We start from the raw sequence: 18,376 nt of genomic DNA on the forward strand, positions 1-18,376 counted from the left end.
TAGGATATTATGGCGACGCAATTTCTGTGTTAATTCGTCAATGTGAGGGAGCGTGGGATGCTGTAAAGAAGGAATGGTGCATCGGAAAGGACATAGTCGTATCCCAAAAGAAAATCCTGTCGTTAACTTAGGAACGTTACTCGACTTAGAAGGAAATGTCATGGAACGCATAGTATTTCATAGCGACGCAATTTCTGTGCTAATCCGTCAATGTGAGGGAGCGAGGGATGCAGTAAGGATGGAAAAGTACATCGGAAAGGAGATAGTTGTATCCCAAAACAAAATCCTGTCGTTTCCATTGAAACGTTACTCGGCGTAGAAGGAAATGTCATAGAACCCATTGTATATCATGACGACGCAATTTCTGTGTTAATTCGTCAATGTGAGGGAGCGTGGGATGCTGTAAAGAAGGAATGGTGCATCGGAAAGGATATAGTCGAATCCCAAAAGAAAATCCTGCCGTTTCACTAGAATCGTTACTCGACTTAGAAGGAAATGTCATAGAACGCATAGTATTTCATAGCGACGCAATTTCTGTGTTAATCCGTCAATGTGATGGAGCGAGGGATGCAGTAAAGAAGGAATAGTGCATCGGAAAGGGTATTGTCGTATCCCAAAAGAAAATCCTGTCGTTTCTATAGAAACGTTACTCGATTTAGAAGGAGATGTCATAGAACCCATAGTATTTCATAGCGACGCAATTTCTGTGTTAATTCGTCAATGTGAGGGAGCGTGGGATGCTGTAAAGAAGGAATGGTGCATCGGAAAGGATATAGTAGTATCCCAAAAGAAAATCCTGTCGTTCCCTTAGAAACGTTACTCAACTTAGAAGGAAATGCCATGGAACCCATAGTATTTCACAGCGACGCAATTGCTGTGTTAATCCGTCAATGTGAGGGAGCGAGGGATGCAGTAAAGAAGGAATAGAGCATCGGAAAGGAGACAGTAGTATCATAAAAGAAAATCCTGTCGTTTCAATAGAAACGTTTCTCGATTTAGAAGAAGTAGTCATAGAACCCAAAGTATTTCATAGCGACGCAATTTCTGTGTTAATTCGTCAATGTGAGGGGCGGGGGATGCAGTAAAGAAGGAATAGTGCATTGGAAAGGAGATACTCGTATCATAAGAAGAAATCCTGTCGTTTCCATTGAAACGTTACGCGATTTAAAAGGAGATGGCATAGAACGAATATTATTTCATAGCGACGCCACTTCTGTGTTAATTCGTCAATGTGAGGGAGCGAGGGATGCAGTAAAGAAGGAATAGTGCATCGGATAGGAGATAGTAGTATCGCAAAAGAAAATCCTGTCGTTTCTATAGAATTGTAACTCGATTTTGAAGGAGATGTCATAGAACACATAGTATTTCACAGCGACGCAATTTCTGTGTTCATTCGTCAATGTGAGGAAACGAGGGGTGCCGTAAAGAGGGAATAGTCCATCGGAAAGGAGATAGTCGTATCCCAAAAGAAAATCCTGTCGTTTCCATAGAAACGTTACTCGATTTAGAAGGAGATGTCGTAGAACACATAGTATTTTACTGCGACGCAAATTCTGTGTTGATTCGTCAATGTAAGTGAGCTATGGATGCAGTAAAGAAGGAATAGTGCACCGGAAAGGAGATAGTCGTATCCCAAAGAAAATCATGTCGTTTCCCTAGAAACGTTCCTCGATTTAGAAGGAGAAGTCATACAACCCATAGTATTTCATAGCGACGCAATAACTGTGATAATTCGTCTATGTGAGGGAGTGAAGTATGCAGTAAAGAAGGAATACTGCGTCGGAAAGGAGATAGAAGTATCCCAAAAGAAAATCCTGTCGTTTCTGTAGAAACGTTACTCGATTTAGAAGGAGATGTCATAGAACACATAGTACTACATGGCGACGCAATTTCTGTGTTAATTCGGCAATGTGAAGCAGCGAGGGATGCAGTAAGGAAGGAATAGTGCATCGGGAAGGAGATAGTAGTATCCCAAAAGAAAATCCTGTCGTTTCTATAGAAACGTTACTCGATTTAGAAGGAGATGTCATAGAACACATAGTACAACATGGCGACGCAATTTCTGTGTTAATTCGGTAATGTGAGGGAGCGAGGGATGCAGTAAAGAAGGAATAGTGCATCGGATAGGAGATAGTAGTATCGCAAAAGAAAATCCTGTCGTTTCTATAGAAATGTTACTCGATTTTGAAGCAGATGTCATAGAACACATAGTATTTTATAGCGACGCAATTTCTGTGTTAATTCGTCAATGTGAGGGAGTGAGGGATGCCGTAAAGAGGGAATAGTGCATCGGAAAGGAGATAGTCGTATCCCAAAAGAAAATCCGGTCGTTTCCATAGAAACGTAACTCGATTTAGAAGGAGATGTCGTAGAACACATAGTATTTTACTGCGACGCAAATTCTGTGTTAATTCGTCAATGTATGTGAACTATGGATGCAGTAAAGAAGGAATAGTGCACCGGAAAGGAGATAGTCGTATCTTAAAGAAAATCTTGTCGTTTCCCTAGAAACGTTCCTCGATTTAGAGGGAGAAGTCATACAACCCATAGTATTTCATAGCGACTCAATAACTGTGATAATTCGTCTATGTGAGGGAGCCAAGTATGCAGTAAAGAAGGAATAGTGCATCGGAAAGGAGATAGAAGTATCCCATAAGAATATCCTGTCGTTTCTGTAGAAACGTTACTCGATTTAGAAGGAGATGTCATAGAACACATAGTACTCCATGGCAACGCAATTTCTGTGTTAATTCGTCAATGTGAGGGAGCGTGGGATGCAGTAAAGAGGGAATAGTGCATCTTAAATTAGATAGTCCTATCACAAACAAAATCCGGTCGTTTCCATGGAAACGATACTCGATTTAGAAGGAGAAGTCATAGCACCCATAGTACATCATAGCGACGCAATTTCTGTGTTGATTTGTCAATGTGAGCGAGCGAGAGATGCAGTAAAGAAGGCATAGTGCATCGCAAAGGATATACTCGTATCCAAAATGAAAATCCTGTCGTATCCATGGAAACGTTACTCGATTCAGAATGAGAAGACATAGAACCCATTGTATATCATGGCGACGCAGCTTCTGTGTTAATTCGTCAATGTGAGGGAGCGTGGGATGCTGTAAAGAAGGAATGGTGCATCGGAAAGGATATAGTCGTATCCCAAAAGAAAATCCTGTCGTTCCCTGAGAGACGTTACTCGACTTAGAAGGGAATGTCATGGAACCCATAGTATTTCATAGCTACGCAATTTCTGTGTTAATCCGTCAATGTGAGGGAACGAGGGATGCAGTAAAGAAGGAATAGTGCATCGGAAAGGAGATAGCCGTATCCCAAAAGAAAATCCTGTCGTTTCCATAGAGACGTTACTCGATTTAGTAGGAAACGTCGTAGACCCCATAGTATTTCATAGCGACACAATTTCTGTGTTAATTCGGCAATGTGAGGGAGCGAGGGATGGAGTAAAGATGGAATAATGCATCGGAAAGGAGATAGTCGTATCCCATAAGAAAGTCCTGTCGTTTCCATAGAAACGTTACTCGATTTAGAAGGAGATGTCATAGAACACATAGTATTTTACTGCGACGCAATTTCTGTGTTAATTCGTCAATGTAAGTGAGATATGGATGCAGTAAAGAAGGAATAGTGCACAGGAAAGGAGATAGTCATATCCCAAAGAAAATTTTGTCGTCTCCCTAGAAAAGTTCCTTGATTTAGGAGGAGAAGTGATACAACCCCTTAGTATTTCATAGCGACGCAATAACTATGATAATTCGTTTATGTGAGGGAGCGAAGTATGCAGTAAAGAAGGAATAGTGCATCGGAAAGGAGATAGAAGTATCCCAAAAGAAAATCCTGTCGTTTCAGTAGAAACGTTACTCGATTTCAAAGGAGATGTCATAGAACACATAGTACTACATGGTGACGCAATTTCTGTGTTAATTCGGCAATGAGAGGGAGCGAGGGATGCAGTAAGGAAGGAATAGTGCATTGGGAAGGAGATAGTGGTATCAGAAAAGAAAATCCTGTCGTTTCTATGAATACGTTACTCAATTTAGAAGGAGATGTCATAAAACCCATAGTATTTCAAAGCTACATAATTTCTGTGTTAATTTGTCCGTGTGTGGGAGCGAGGGATGCAGTAAAGAAGGAATAGTGCATCGGAAAGGAGATAGTCGTATCCCAAAATTAAATACTGTTGTTTCCATATAAAAGTTACTCGAATTTAAAGGAGAAGTCATAGGCCCCGTAGTAATTCATTGCGACGCAATTTCTGTGTTATTTCGTCAATGTGAGGGAGCGTGGGATGCTGTAAGGAAGGAATAGTGCATCGGAATGGAGATTCTCGAATCCCAAAAGAAAATCCGGTCGTTTCCGTTGAAATGTTACTCGATTTAGAAGGAGATGCCTTAAAACCCATAGTATTTATTAGCGACAAAATTTCTGTGTAAATTCGTCAATGTGTGGGAGCGAGGGATGCAGTAAAGAAGGAATAGTGCATCGGAAAGGAAATAGTCGTATACCAAAAGAAAATCCTGCCGTTTCCACAGATAAGTTACTCGATTTAGTAGGAAATGTCATAGAACCCATAGTATTTCATGGCGACGCAGTTTCTGTGTTAATTCGTCAATGTGAGCGAGCGAGGGATGCAGTAAAGAAGGAATAGTGCATCGGAAAGGAGACAGTCGTATCCCAAAAGAAAATGCTGTCGTTTCTATAGACACGTTACTCGATTTAGAAGGAGATGCCCTAGAACACATAGTATTTCATAGCGACGCAATGTCTGTGTTAATTCGTCAATGTGAGGGAGCGTGGGATGCTGTAAAGAAGGAATGGTGCATCGGAAAGGAGATAGTCGTATCCCAAAAGAAAATCCTGTCGTTTCCATAGAAACGTTACTCGATTTAGTAGGAAACGTCGTAGAACCCACAGTATTTCATATCGACGCAATTTCTGTGTTAATTCGGCAATGTGAGGGAGCGAGGGATGCAGTAAAGATGGAATAGTGCATCGGAAAGGAGATAGTCGTATCCCAAAAGAAAATCCTGTCTTTTCCATAGAAACGTTACTCGATTTAGAAGGAGATGTCGTAGAACACATAGTATTTAACTGCGAAGCAAATTCTGCGTTAATTCGTCAATGTAAGTGAGCTATGGATGCAGTAAACAAGGAATAGTTCACCGGAACGGAGATAGTCGTATCCCAAACAAAATCTTGTCGTTTCCCTAGAAACGTTCCTCGATTTAGAAGGAGAAGTCATACAACCCATAGTATTTCATAGCGATGCAATGACTGTGATAATTCGTCTATGTGTGGGAGCGAAGTATGCAGTGAAGAAGGAATAGTGCATCGGAAAAGAGATTCTCGTATCCCAAAACAAAATCCTGTCGTTTCTGTAGAAACGTTACTCGATTTAGTAGGAGATGTCATAGAACACATAGTACTACATGGCGACGCAATTTCTGTGTTAATTCGGCAATGAGAGGGAGCGAGGGATGCAGTAAGGAAGGAATAGTGCATCGGGAAGGAGATAGTAGTATCCCAAAAGTAAATCCTGTCGTTTCTATAGAAACGTTACTCGATTTAGAAGGAGATGTCATAGAACACATAGTACAACATGGCGACGCAATTTCTGTGTAAATTCGTCAATGAGAGGGAGCGAGGGATGCAGTAAAGAAGGAATAGTGCATCGGAAAGGACATAGTCGTATCCCAAAAGGAAATCCTGTCGTTTCCATTGAAACGTTACTCGACGTAGAAGGAGATGACATAGAAGCAATATTATTTCATAGCGACGCCACTGCTGTGTTAATTCGTCAATGTGAGGGAGCGAGGGATGCAGTAAAACAGGAATAGTGCATCGGAAAGGAGATAGTAGTAACCCAATAGAAAAACCTGTCATTTCTGTAGAAACGTTACTCGATTTAGAATTAGATGATATAGAATACATAGTATTTCGTAGCGGCGCAATGTGTGTGTTAATTCGTCAATGTGAGGGAGCGAGGGATGCAGTAAAGAAGGAATAGTGCATCGGAAAGGAGATACTCGTATCTCAAAAGGAAATCCTGTCGTTTCTATAGAAACGTTGCTCGATTTAGAAGGAGATGTCATAGAACACATAGTATTTCATAGTGACGCAATTTCTGTGTTAATTCGTCAATGTGAGGGAGCGAGGGATGCAGTGAAGAAGGAATAGTGCATCAGAAAGGAGATACTCGTATCCCAAAAGAAAATCCTGTCGTTCCCATAGTAACGGTACTCGATTTAGAAAGACATGACTTAGAACCCATAGTATTTCATATCGACGCAATTTCTGTGTTAATTCGTCAATGTGAGGGAGCGAGGGATGCAGTAAAGAGGGAATAGTGCATCTTAAAGGAGATAGTCCTATCCCAAACAAAATCCGGTCGTTTCCATGGAAACGATACTCGATTTAGAAGGAGAAGTCATAGCACCCATAGTATATCATAGCGACGCAATTTCTGTGTTGATTCGTCAATGTGAGCGAGCGAGGGATGCAGTAAAGAAGGCATAATGCATCGCAAAGGATATACTCGTATCCAAAATGAAAATCCTGTCGTATCCATGGAAACGTTACTCGATTCAGAAGGAGAAGACATAGAACCCATTGTATATCATGGCGACGCAGCTTCTGTGTTAATTCGTCAATGTGAGGGAGCGTGGGATGCTGTAAAGAAGGACTGGTGCATCGGAAAGGATATAGTCGTTTCCCAAAAGAAAATCCTGTCGTTCCCTTAGAAACGTTACTCGACTTAGAAGGAAATGCCATGGAACCCATAGTATTTCATAGCGACGCAATTTCTGTGTTAATCCGTCAATGTGAGGGAGCGAGGGATGCAGTAAAGAAGGAATAGTGCATCGGAAAGGAGATACTCGTATACCAAAAGATTATCCTGTCGTTTCTCTAGAAACGTTACTCGACTTAGAAAGAATTGTCCTAGAACACATAGTATTTCATAGCGACGCAATCTCTGTGTTAATTCGTCGATGTGAGGGAGCGTGCGATGCTGTAAAGAAGGAATGGTGCATCTTAAAGGAGATAGTCGTATCCCAAAAGAAAATCCTGTCGTTTCCATAGAAACGTTACTCGATTTAGTAGGAAACGTCGTAGAACCCATAGTATTTCATATCGACGCATTTTCTGTGTTAATTCGGCAATGTGAGGGAGCGAGGGATGCAGTAAAGATGGAATAGTGCATCGGAAAGGAGATAGTCGTATCCCAAAAGTAAATCCTGTCGTTTCTATAGGAACGTTACTCGATTTAGAAGGAGATGTCAAAGAACACATAGTACAACATGGCGACGTAATTTCTGTGTTATTTCGTCAATGAGAGGCAGCGAGGGATGCAGTAAAGAAGGAATAGTGCATCGGAAAGGACATAGTCGTATCCCAAAAGAAAATCCTGTCGTTTCCATTGAAACGTTACTCGACGTAGAAGGAGATGACATAGAAGCAATATTATTTCATAGCGACGCCACTGCTGTGTTAATTCGTCAATGTGAGGGAGCGAGGGATGCAGTAAAAAAGGAATAGTGCATCGGAAAGGAGATAGTAGTAACCCAATAGAAAAACCTGTCATTTCTATAGAAACGTTACTCGATTTAGAATTAGATTATATAGAACACATAGTATTTCGTAGCGGCGCAATGTCTGTGTTAATTCGTCAATGTGAGGGAGCGAGGGATGCAGTAAAGAAGGAATAGTGCATCGGAAAGGAGATACTCGTATCTCAAAAGAAAATCATGTCGTTTCTATAGAAACGTTGCTCGATTTAGAAGGAGATGTCATAGAACACATAGTATTTCATAGCGACTCAATTTCTGTGTTAATTCGTCAATGTGAGGGAGCGAGGGATGCAGTGAAGAAGGAATAGTGCATCAGAAAGGAGATACTCGTATCCCAAAAGAAAATCCTCTCGTTCCCATAGTAACGGTACTCGATTTAGAAAGACATGACTTAGAACCCATAGTATTTCATATCGACGCATTTTCTGTGTTAATTCGTCAATGTGAGGGAGCGAGGGATGCAGTAAAGAGGGAATAGTGCATCTTAAAGGAGATAGTCCTATCCCAAACAAAATCCGGTCGTTTCCATGGAAACGATACTCGATTTAGAGGGAGAAGTCAAAGCACCCATAGTATATCATAGCGACGCAATTTCTGTGTTGAGTCGTCAATGTGAGCGAGCGAGGGATGCAGTAAAGAAGGCATAGTGCATCGCAAAGGATATACTCGTATCCAAAATGAAAATCCTGTCGTATCCATAGAAACGTTACTCGATTCAGAAGGAGAAGACATAGAACCATTGAATATCATGGCGACGCAGCTTCTGTGTTCATTCGTCAATGTGAGGGAGCGTGGGATGCTGTAAAGAAGGACTGGTGCATCGGAAAGGATATAGTCGTATCCCAAAAGAAAATCCTGTCGTTCCCTTAGTAACGTTACTCGACTTAGAAGGAAATGCCATGGTACCCATAGTATTTCATAGCGACGCAATTTCTATGTTAATCCGTCAATGTGAGGGAGCGAGGGATGCAGTAAAGAAGGAATAGTGCATCGAATAGGAGATAGTCCTACCCCAAATAAAATCCGGTCGTTTCCATGGAAACGTTACTCGATTTAGAAGCGGATGGCATAGAACCAATATTATTTCATATCGACGCCACTTCTGTGTTAATTCGTCAGTGTGAGGAAGCGAGGGATGCAGTAAAGAAGGAATAGTGCATTGGAAAGGAGATACTCGTATTTAAAAAAAATCATGTCGTTTCCATTGAAACGTTGCACGATTTAGAAGGAGATCGCATAGAACCAATATTATTTCATAGCGACGCCACTACTGTGTTAATTCGTCAATGTGAGGGAGCGAGGGATGCAGTAAAGAAGGGATAGTGCATCGGATAAGAGATAGTAGTATCGCAAAAGAAAATCCTGTCGTTTCTATAGAAATGTTACTCGATTTTGAAAGAGATGTCATAGAACACATAGTATTTCATAGCGACGCAATTTCTGTGTTAATTTTCAATCTGAAGGAGCGAGGGATGCCGTAAAGAAGGAATAGTGCATCGGAAAGAGAGAGCCGTATTCCAAAAGAAAATGCTGTCGATTCCATAGAAACGTTACTCGATTTAGTAGGAAACGTCGTAGAACCCATAGTATTTCATAGCGACGCAATTTCTGTGTTAATTCGGCAATGTGAGGGAGCGAGGGATGCAGTAAAGAAGGAATAGTGCATCGAATAGGAGATAGTAGTATCGCAAAAGAAAATCCTGTCGTTTCTATAGAAATGTTACTCGATTTTGAAGCAGATGTCATAAAACACATAGTATTTCATAGCGACGCAATTTCTGTGTTAATTCGTCAATGTGAGGCAGCGAGGGATGCCGTAAAGAGGGAATAGTGCATCGGAAAGGAGATAGTCGTATCCCAAAGAAAATCCTGTCGTTTCCATAGAAAAGTTACCCGATTTTGTAGGAAACGTCGTAGAACCCATAGTATTTCATAGCGACGCAATTTCAGTGTTAATTCGGCAATGTGAGGGAGCGAGGGATGCAGTAAAGATGGAATAGTGCATCGGAAAGGAGATAGTCGTATCCCAAAAGAAAATCCGGTCGTTTCCATAGAAACGTTACTCGATTTAGAAGGATATGTCGTAGAACACACAGTATTTTACTGCGACGCAAATTCTGTGTTAATTCGTCAATGTATGTGAGCTATGGATGCAGTAAAGAAGGAATAGTGCACCGGAAAGGAGATAGTCGTATCTTAAAGAAAATCTTGTCGTTTCCCTAGAAACGTTCCTCGATTTAGATGGAGAAGTCATACAACTCATAGTATTTCATAGCGACGCAATAACTGTGATAATTCGTCTATGTGAGGGAGCGAAGTATGCAGTAAAGAAGGAATAGTGCATCGGAAAGTAGATAGAAGTATCCCATAAGAAAATACTGTCGTTTCTGTAGAAACGTTACTCGATTTAGAAGGAGATGTCATAGAACACATAGTACTACATGGCGACGCAATTTCTGTGTTAATTCGGCAATGAGAGGGAGCGAGGGATGCAGTAAGGAAGGAATAGTGCCTCGGGAAGGAGATAGTAGTATAACAAAAGAAAGTCCTGTCGTTTCTATAGAAACGTTACTCGATTTAGAAGGAGATGTCATAGAACACATAGTACAACATGGCGACGCAATTTCTGTGTTAATTCGTCAATGAGAGGGAGCGAGGGATGCAGTAAAAAAGGAATAGTGCATCGGAAAGGAGACAGTAGTAACCTAATAGAAAAACCTGTCGTTTCTATAGAAACATTACTCGATTTAGAATTAGATGTCATAGAACACATAGTATTTCGTAGCGACGCAATGTCTGTGTTAATTCGTCAATGTGATGGAGCGAGGGGTGCAGTAAAGTAGGAATAGTGCATCGGAAAGGAGATACTCGTATCTCAAAAGAAAATCCTGTCGTTTCTATAGAAACTTTGCTCGATTTAGAAGGAGATGTCATAGAACACATAGTATTTCATAGCGACGCAATTTCTGTGTGAATTCGTCAATGTGAGGGAGCGAGGGATGCAGTGAAGAAGGAATAGTGCATCGGAAAGGAGATACTCGTATCCCAAAAGAAAATCCTGTCGTTCCCATAGTAACGTTACTCGATTTAGAAAGACATGACTTAGAACCCATAGAGTTTCATATCGACGAAATTTCTGTGTTAATTCGTCAATGTGAGGGAGCGACGGATGCAGTAAAGAGGGAATAGTGCATCTTAAATGAGATAGTCCTATCTTAAACCAAATCCGGTCGTTTCCATGGAAACGATACTCGATTTAGAAGGAGAAGTCATAGCACCCATAGTATATCATAGCGACGAAATTTCTGTGTTGATTCGTCAATGTGAGCGAGCGAGGGATGCAGTAAAGAAGGCATAGTGAATCGCAAAGGATATACTCGTATCCAAAATGAAAATCCTGTCGTATCCATGGAAACGTTACTCGATTCATAAGGAGAAGACATAGAACCCATTGTATATCATGGCGACGCAGCTTCTGTGTTAATTCGTCAATGTGAGGGAGCGTGCGATGCTGTAAAGAGGGAATGGTGCATCGGAAAGGATATAGACGTATCCCAAAAGAAAATCCTGTCGTTCCCTTAGAGACGTTACTCTACTTAGAAGGGAATGTCATGGAACCCATAGTATTTCATAGCGACGCAATTTCTGTGTTAATCGGTCAATGTGAGGTAGCGAGGGATGCAGTAAAGAAGGAATAGTGCATCGGAAAGGAGATAGCCGTATTCCAAAAAAAATCCTGTCGTTTCCATAGAGACGTTACTCGATTTAAAAGGAAACGTCGTAGAACCCATAGTATTTCATAGCGACACAATTTCTGTGTTAATTCGGCAATGTGAGGGAGCGAGGGATGCAGTAAAGATGGAATAATGCATCGGAAAGGAGATAGTCGTATCCCATAAGAAAGTCCTGTCGTTTCCATAGAAACGTTACTCGATTTTGAAGGAGATGTCATAGAACACATAGTATTTTACTGCGACGCATATTCTGTGTTAATTCGTCAATGTAAGTGAGCTATGGATGCAGTAAAGAAGGAATAGTGCACAGGAAAGGAGATTCTCGTATCCCAAAAGAAAATCCTGTCATTTCCATTGAATCATTACTAGATTTAGAAGGAGATGTCATAAAACCCATAGTATTTCAAAGCTACATAATTTCTGTGTTAGTTTGTCAGTGTGTGGGAGCGAGGGATGCAGTAAAGAAGGAATAGTGCATCGGAAAGAAGATAGTCGTATCCCAAAATTAAATCCTCTTGTTACCATATAAACGTTACTCGAATTTAAAGGAGAAGTCATAGGCCCCGTAGTAATTCATAGCGACGCAATTTCTGTGTTATTTCGTCAATGTGAGGGAGCGTGGGATGCTGTAAGGAAGGAACAGTGCATCGGAATGGAGATTCTCGTATCCGAATAGAAAATCCGGTCGTTTCCATTGAAATGTTACTCGATTTAGAAGGATATGTCTTAAAACCCATAGTATTTCATAGCGACAAAATTTGTGTGTAAATTCGTCAATGTGTGGGAGCGAGGTGTGCAGTAAAGAAGGAATAGTGCATCGGAAAGGAAATAGTCCTATACCAAAAGAAAATCCTGCCGTTTCCACAGGTAAGTTACTCGATTTAGTAGGAAATGTCATAGAACCCATAGTATTTCATGGCGACGCAGTTTCTGTGTTAATTCGTCAATGTGAGCGAGCGAGGGATGCAGTAAAGAAGGAATAGTGCATCGGAAAGGAGACAGTCGTATCCCAAAAGAAAATGCTGTCGTTTCTATAGACACGTTACTCGATTTAGAAGGAGATGTCATAGAACACATAGTATTTCATAGCGACGCAATCTCTGTGTTAATTCGTCAATGTGAGGGACCGTGGGATGCTGTGAAGAAGGAATGGTGCATCGGAAAGGAGATAGTCGTATCCGAAAAGAAAATCCTGTCGTTTCCATAGAAACGTTACTCGATTTAGTAGGAAACGTCGAAGAACCCATAGTATTTCATATCGACGCAATTTCTGTGTTAATTCGGCAATGTGAGGGAGCGAGGGATGCAGTAAAGATGGAATAGTGCATCGGAAAGGAGATAGTCGTATCCCAAAAGAAAATCCTGTCGTTTCCATAGAAACGTTATTCGATTTAGAAGGAGATGTCGTAGAACACATAGTATTTAACTGCGACGCAAATTCTGTGTTAATTCGTCAATGTAAGTGAGCTATGGATGCAGTAAAGAAGGAATAGAGCACCGGAAAAGAGATAGTCGTATCCCGAAGAAAATCTTGTCGTTTCCCTAGAAACGTTCCTCGATTTAGAAGGAGAAGTCATACAACCCATAGTATTTCATAACGACGCAATAACTGTGATAATTCGTCTATGTGTGGGAGCGAAGTATGCAGTGAAGAAGGAATAGTGCATCGGAAAGGAGATACTCGTATCCCAAAAGAAAATCCTGTCGTTTCTGTAGAAACGTTACTCGATTTAGAAGGAGATGTCATAGAACACATAGTACTACATGGCGACGCAATTTCTGTGTTAATTCGGCAATGAGAGGGAGCGAGGGATGCAGTAAGGAAGGAATAGTGCATCGGGAAGGAGATAGTAGTGTCCCAAAAGAAAATCCTGTCGTTTCTATAGAAACGTTACTCGATTTAGAAGGATATGTCATAGAACACATAGTACAACATGGCGACGCAATTTCTGTGTTAATTCGTCAATGAGAGGGAGCGAGGGATGCAGTAAAGAAGGAATAGTGCATCGGAAAGGACATAGTCGTATCCCAAAAGAATATCCTGTCGATTCCATTGAAACGTTACTCGACGTAGAAGGAGATGACATAGAAGCAATATTATTTCATAGCGACGCCACTGCTGTGTTAATTCGTCAATGTGAGGGAGCGAGGGATGCAGTAAAAAAGGAATAGTGCATCGGAAAGGAGATAGTCGTATCCCATAAGAAAGTCCTGTCGTTTCCATAGAAACGTTACTCGATTTAGAAGGAGATGTCATAGAACACATAGTATTTTACTGCGACACAAATTCTGTGTTAATTCGGCAATGAGAGGGAGCGAGGGATGCAGTAAGGAAGGAATAGTGCATCGGGAAGGAGATAGTGGCATCAGAAAAGAAAATCCTGTCGTTTCTATGAATACGTTACTCGATTTAGAAGGAGATGTCATAGAACACATAGTATTTCATAGCGACGCATTTTCCGTGTTAATTCGTCAATGTGAGGGAGCGAGGGATGCAGTAAAGAAGGAATAGTGCATCGGAAAGGAGATACTCGTATCCCAAAGAAAATCCTGTCGTTTCCATATAAACGTTACTCGATTTTGAAGGAGTAGTCATAGACCCCATCGTAATTCATAGCGACGCAATTTCCGTGTTAATTCGTCAATGTGAGGGTGCGAGGGATGCTGTAAAGAACGAATAGTGCAACGGAAAGGAGATTCTCGTATCCCAAAAGAAAATCCTGTCATTTCCATTGAATCATTACTCGATTTAGAAGGAGATGTCATAAAACCCATAGTATTTCAAAGCTACATAATTTCTGTGTTAATTTGTCAGTGTGTCGGAGCGAGGGATGCAGTAAACAAGGAATAGTGCATCGGAAAGGAGATAGTCGTATCCCAAAATTAAATCCTCTTGTTACCATATAAACGTTACTCGAATTTAAAGGAGAAGTCATATGCCCCGTAGTAATTCATAGCGACGCAATTTCTGTGTTATTTCGTCAATGTGAGGGAGCGTGGGATGCTGTAAGGAAGGAATTGTGCATCGGAATGGAGATTCTCGTATCCCAAAAGAAAATCCGGTCGTTTCCATTGAAATCTTACTCGATTTAGAAGGATATGTCTTAAAACCCATAGTATTTCATAGCGACAAAATTTCTGTGTAAATTCATCAATGTGTGGGAGCGAGGTATTCAGTAAAGAAGGAATAGTGCATCGGAAAGGAAATAGTCCTATACCGAAAGAAAATCCTGCCGTTTCCACAGGTAAGTTACTCGATTTAGTAGGAAATGTCATAGAACCCATAGTATTTCATGGCGACGCAGTGTCTGTGTTAATTCGTCAATGTGAGCGAGCGAGGGATGCAGTAAAGAAGGAATAAGGAATCGGAAAGGAGACTGTCGTATCCCAAAAGAAAATGCTGTCGTTTCAATAGACACGTTACTCGATTTAGAAGGAGATGTCATAGAACACATAGTATTTCATAGCGACTCAATCTCTGTGTTAATTCGTCAATGTGAGGGAGCGTGGGATGCTGTAAAGAAGGAATGGTGCATCGGAAAGGAGATAGTCGTATCCGAAAAGAAAATCCTGTCGTTTCCATAGAAACGTTATTCGATTTAGTAGGAAACGTCGTAAAACCCATAGCATTTCATATCGACGCAATTTCAGTGTTAATTCGGCAATGTGAGGGAGCGAGGGATGCAGTAAAGATGGAATAGTGCATCGGAAAGGAGATAGTCGTATCCCAAAGAAAATCTTGTCGTTTCCCTAGAAACGTTCCTCGATTTAGAAGGAGAAGTCATACAACCCATAGTATTTCATAGCGACGCAATAACTGTGATAATTCGTCAATGTGTGGGAGCGAAGTATGCAGTGAAGAAGGAATAGTGCATCGGAAAGGAGATACTCGTATCCCAAAAGAAAATCCTGTCGTTTCTGTAGAAACGTTACTCGATTTAGAAGGAGATGTCATAGAACACATAGTACTACATGGCGACGCAATTTCTGTGTTAATTCGGCAATGAGAGGGAGCGAGGGATGCAGTAAGGAAGGAATAGTGCATCGGGAAGGAGATAGTAGTATCCCAAAAGAAAATCCTGTCGTTTCTATAGAAACGTTACTCGATTTAGAAGGAGATGTCATAGAACACATAGTACAACATGGCGACTCAATTTCTGTGTTAATTCGTCAATGAGAGGGAGCGAGGGATGCAGTAAAGAAGGAATATTGCATCGGAAAGGACATAGTCGTATCCCAAAAGAATATCCTGTCGTTTCCATTGAAACGTTACTCGACGTAGAAGGATATGACATAGAAGCAATATTATCTCATAGCGACGCCACTGCTGTGTTAATTCGTCAATGTGAGGAAGCGAGGGATGCAGTAAAAAAGGAATAGTGCATCGGAAAGGAGATAGTAGTAACCCAATAGAAAAACCTGTCGTTTCTATAGAAACGTTACTCGATTTAGAATTAGATGTCATAGAACACATAGTATTTCGAAGCGGCGCAATGTCTGTGTTAATTCGTCAATGTGAGGGAGCGAGGGATGCAGTAAAGAAGGAATAGTGCATCGGAAAGGAGATACTCGTAACTCAAATGAAAATCCTTTCGTTTCTATAGAAACGTTGCTCGATTTAGAAGGAGATGTCATAGAACACATAGTATTTAATAGCGACGCAATTTCTGTGTTAATTCGTCAATGTGAGGGAGCGAGGGATGCAGTAAGGAAGGAATAGTGCATCGGGAAGGAGATAGCCGTATCCCATAAGAAAATCCTGTCGTTTCCATAGAAACGTTACTCGATTTAGTAGGAAACGTCGTAGAACCCATAGTATTTCATAGCGACGCAATTCCTGTGTTAATTCGTCAATGTGAGCGGCGAGGGATGCAGTAAAGAAGGAATAGTTCACTGGAAAGGAGATACTCGTATTTAAAAAAAAAAAATCCTGTCGATTCCATTGAAACGTCACGCGATTTAGAAGGATATGGCATAGAACCAATATTATTTCATAGCGACGCCACTTCTGTGTTAATTCGTCAATGTGAGGGAGCGAGGGATGCAGTAAAGATGGAATAGTGCATAGGAAAGGAGATAGTCGTATCCCATAAGAAAATCCTGTCGTTTCAATAGAAACGTTACTCGATTTAGAAGGAGATGTCATGGAACACATAGTATTTTACTGTGACGCAAATTCTGTGTTAATTCGTCAATGTAAGTGAGCTATGGATGCAGTAAAGAAGGAATAGTGCACAGGAAAGGAGATAGAAGTATCCCAAAAGTAAATCCTGTCATTTCTGTTGAAACGTTACTCGATTTAGAAGGAGATGTCATAGAACACATAGTACTACATGGCGACGCAATTTCTGTGTTAATTCGGCAATGAGAGGGAGCGAGGGATGCAGTAAGGAAGGAATAGTGCATCGGGAAGGAGATAGTAGTATCCCAAAAGAAAATCCTGTGGTTTCTATAGAAACGTTACTCGATTTAAAAGGAGATGTCATAGATCACATAGTACAACATGGCGACGCAATTTCTGTGTTAATTCGTCAAGGAGAGGGAGCGAGGGATGCAGTAAAGAAGGAATAGTGCATCGGAAAGGACATAGTCGTATCCCAAAAGAAAATCCTGTCGTTTCCATTGAAACGTTACTCGACGTAGAAGGAGATGACATAGAAGCAATATTATTTCATAGCGACGCCACTGCTGTGTTAATTCGTCAATGTGAGGGAGCGTGGGATGCAGTAAAGAAGGAACAGTGCATCGGAAAGGAGATACTCGTATCCCAAAAGAAAATCCTGTCGTTCCCATAGTAACGTTACTCGATTTGGAAAGACATGACTTAGAACCCATAGTATTTCATATCGACGCAATTTCTGTTTTAATTCGTCAATGAGAGGGAACGAGGGATGCTGTAAAGAGGGAATAGTGCATCTTAAAGGAGATAGTCCTATCCCAAACAAAATCCGGTCGTTTCCATGGAAACGTTACTCGTTTTAGAAGGGGATGGCATAGAACCAATATTATTTCATAGAGACGCCACTTCTGTGTTAATTCGTCAATGTGAGGGAGCGAGGGATGCAGTAAAGAAGGAATAGTGCATCGAATAGGAGATAGTAGTATCGCAAAAGAAAGTCCTGTCGTTTCTATAGAAATGTTACTCGATTCAGAACGAAAAGTCATTGAACGCATAGTATTTCATAGCGACGCAATTTATGTGTTGATTCGTCAATGTGAGGGAGCGAGGGATGCAGTAAAGAAGGAATAGTGCATCGGAAGCCGGATACTCGTATCCCAAAAGAAAATCCTGTCGTTTCCATAGAAACGTTACTCGATTTAGAAGAAGATGACATAGAAACAATATTATATCATAGCGACGACATTTCTGTGTTAATTCGTCAATGTGAGGGAGCAGGGGATGCAGTAAAGAAGGAATAGTGCATCTGAAAGGAGATAGTCGTATCCCAAACAAAATCCGGTCGTTTCCATATAAACGTTATTCGATTTAGAATGAGAAGTCCTAGACCCCATAGTAATTCATAGCGACGCAATTTCAGTGTTAATTCGTCATTGTGAGGGAGGGAGTATAAAGGCACATTTGCATGCCGAGTGTGAGTTTCCTCGGAAACGCGAGATATTAATTAAATAAATACTCAGTGACAAATAAATAAAGCCTATGGCACACAACTGCAGCGCTGTGTCGCTGATAAAACAAAAGCACAATTACGTTACTCGTATGTTTGATTAAGAAAGGAGAGCTCTGGTTGAAGTGGTGCGAGAAGCACGTATTTTAGTTTATTGTCTGGCACACCGCCATATTTCATGTTATAGAAAATTACTGCGAGTTGCAACCATACTAGGCACTCGATTCTTAAAAGAATTTATATTTATAAAAGTAAGTAGGATTGTGAACTGTAGGCGTATTCATTGAATATATCTGATTTAACTAACTGTGTAATTTTTTTGTTTAGTAGACAATCACCTCTGTACGACGTTTTGGCATGGCTGGCAAATTATTGTAATATTGAGATTTAGTTTATGAGTCCGCACCTACCGCAGCAGTCTTTGGAAACGATT

Source organism: Schistocerca serialis, chromosome 1 (genome assembly GCF_023864345.2).
Source record: "Schistocerca serialis cubense isolate TAMUIC-IGC-003099 chromosome 1, iqSchSeri2.2, whole genome shotgun sequence".
NCBI lineage: Eukaryota > Metazoa > Arthropoda > Insecta > Orthoptera > Acrididae > Schistocerca > Schistocerca serialis.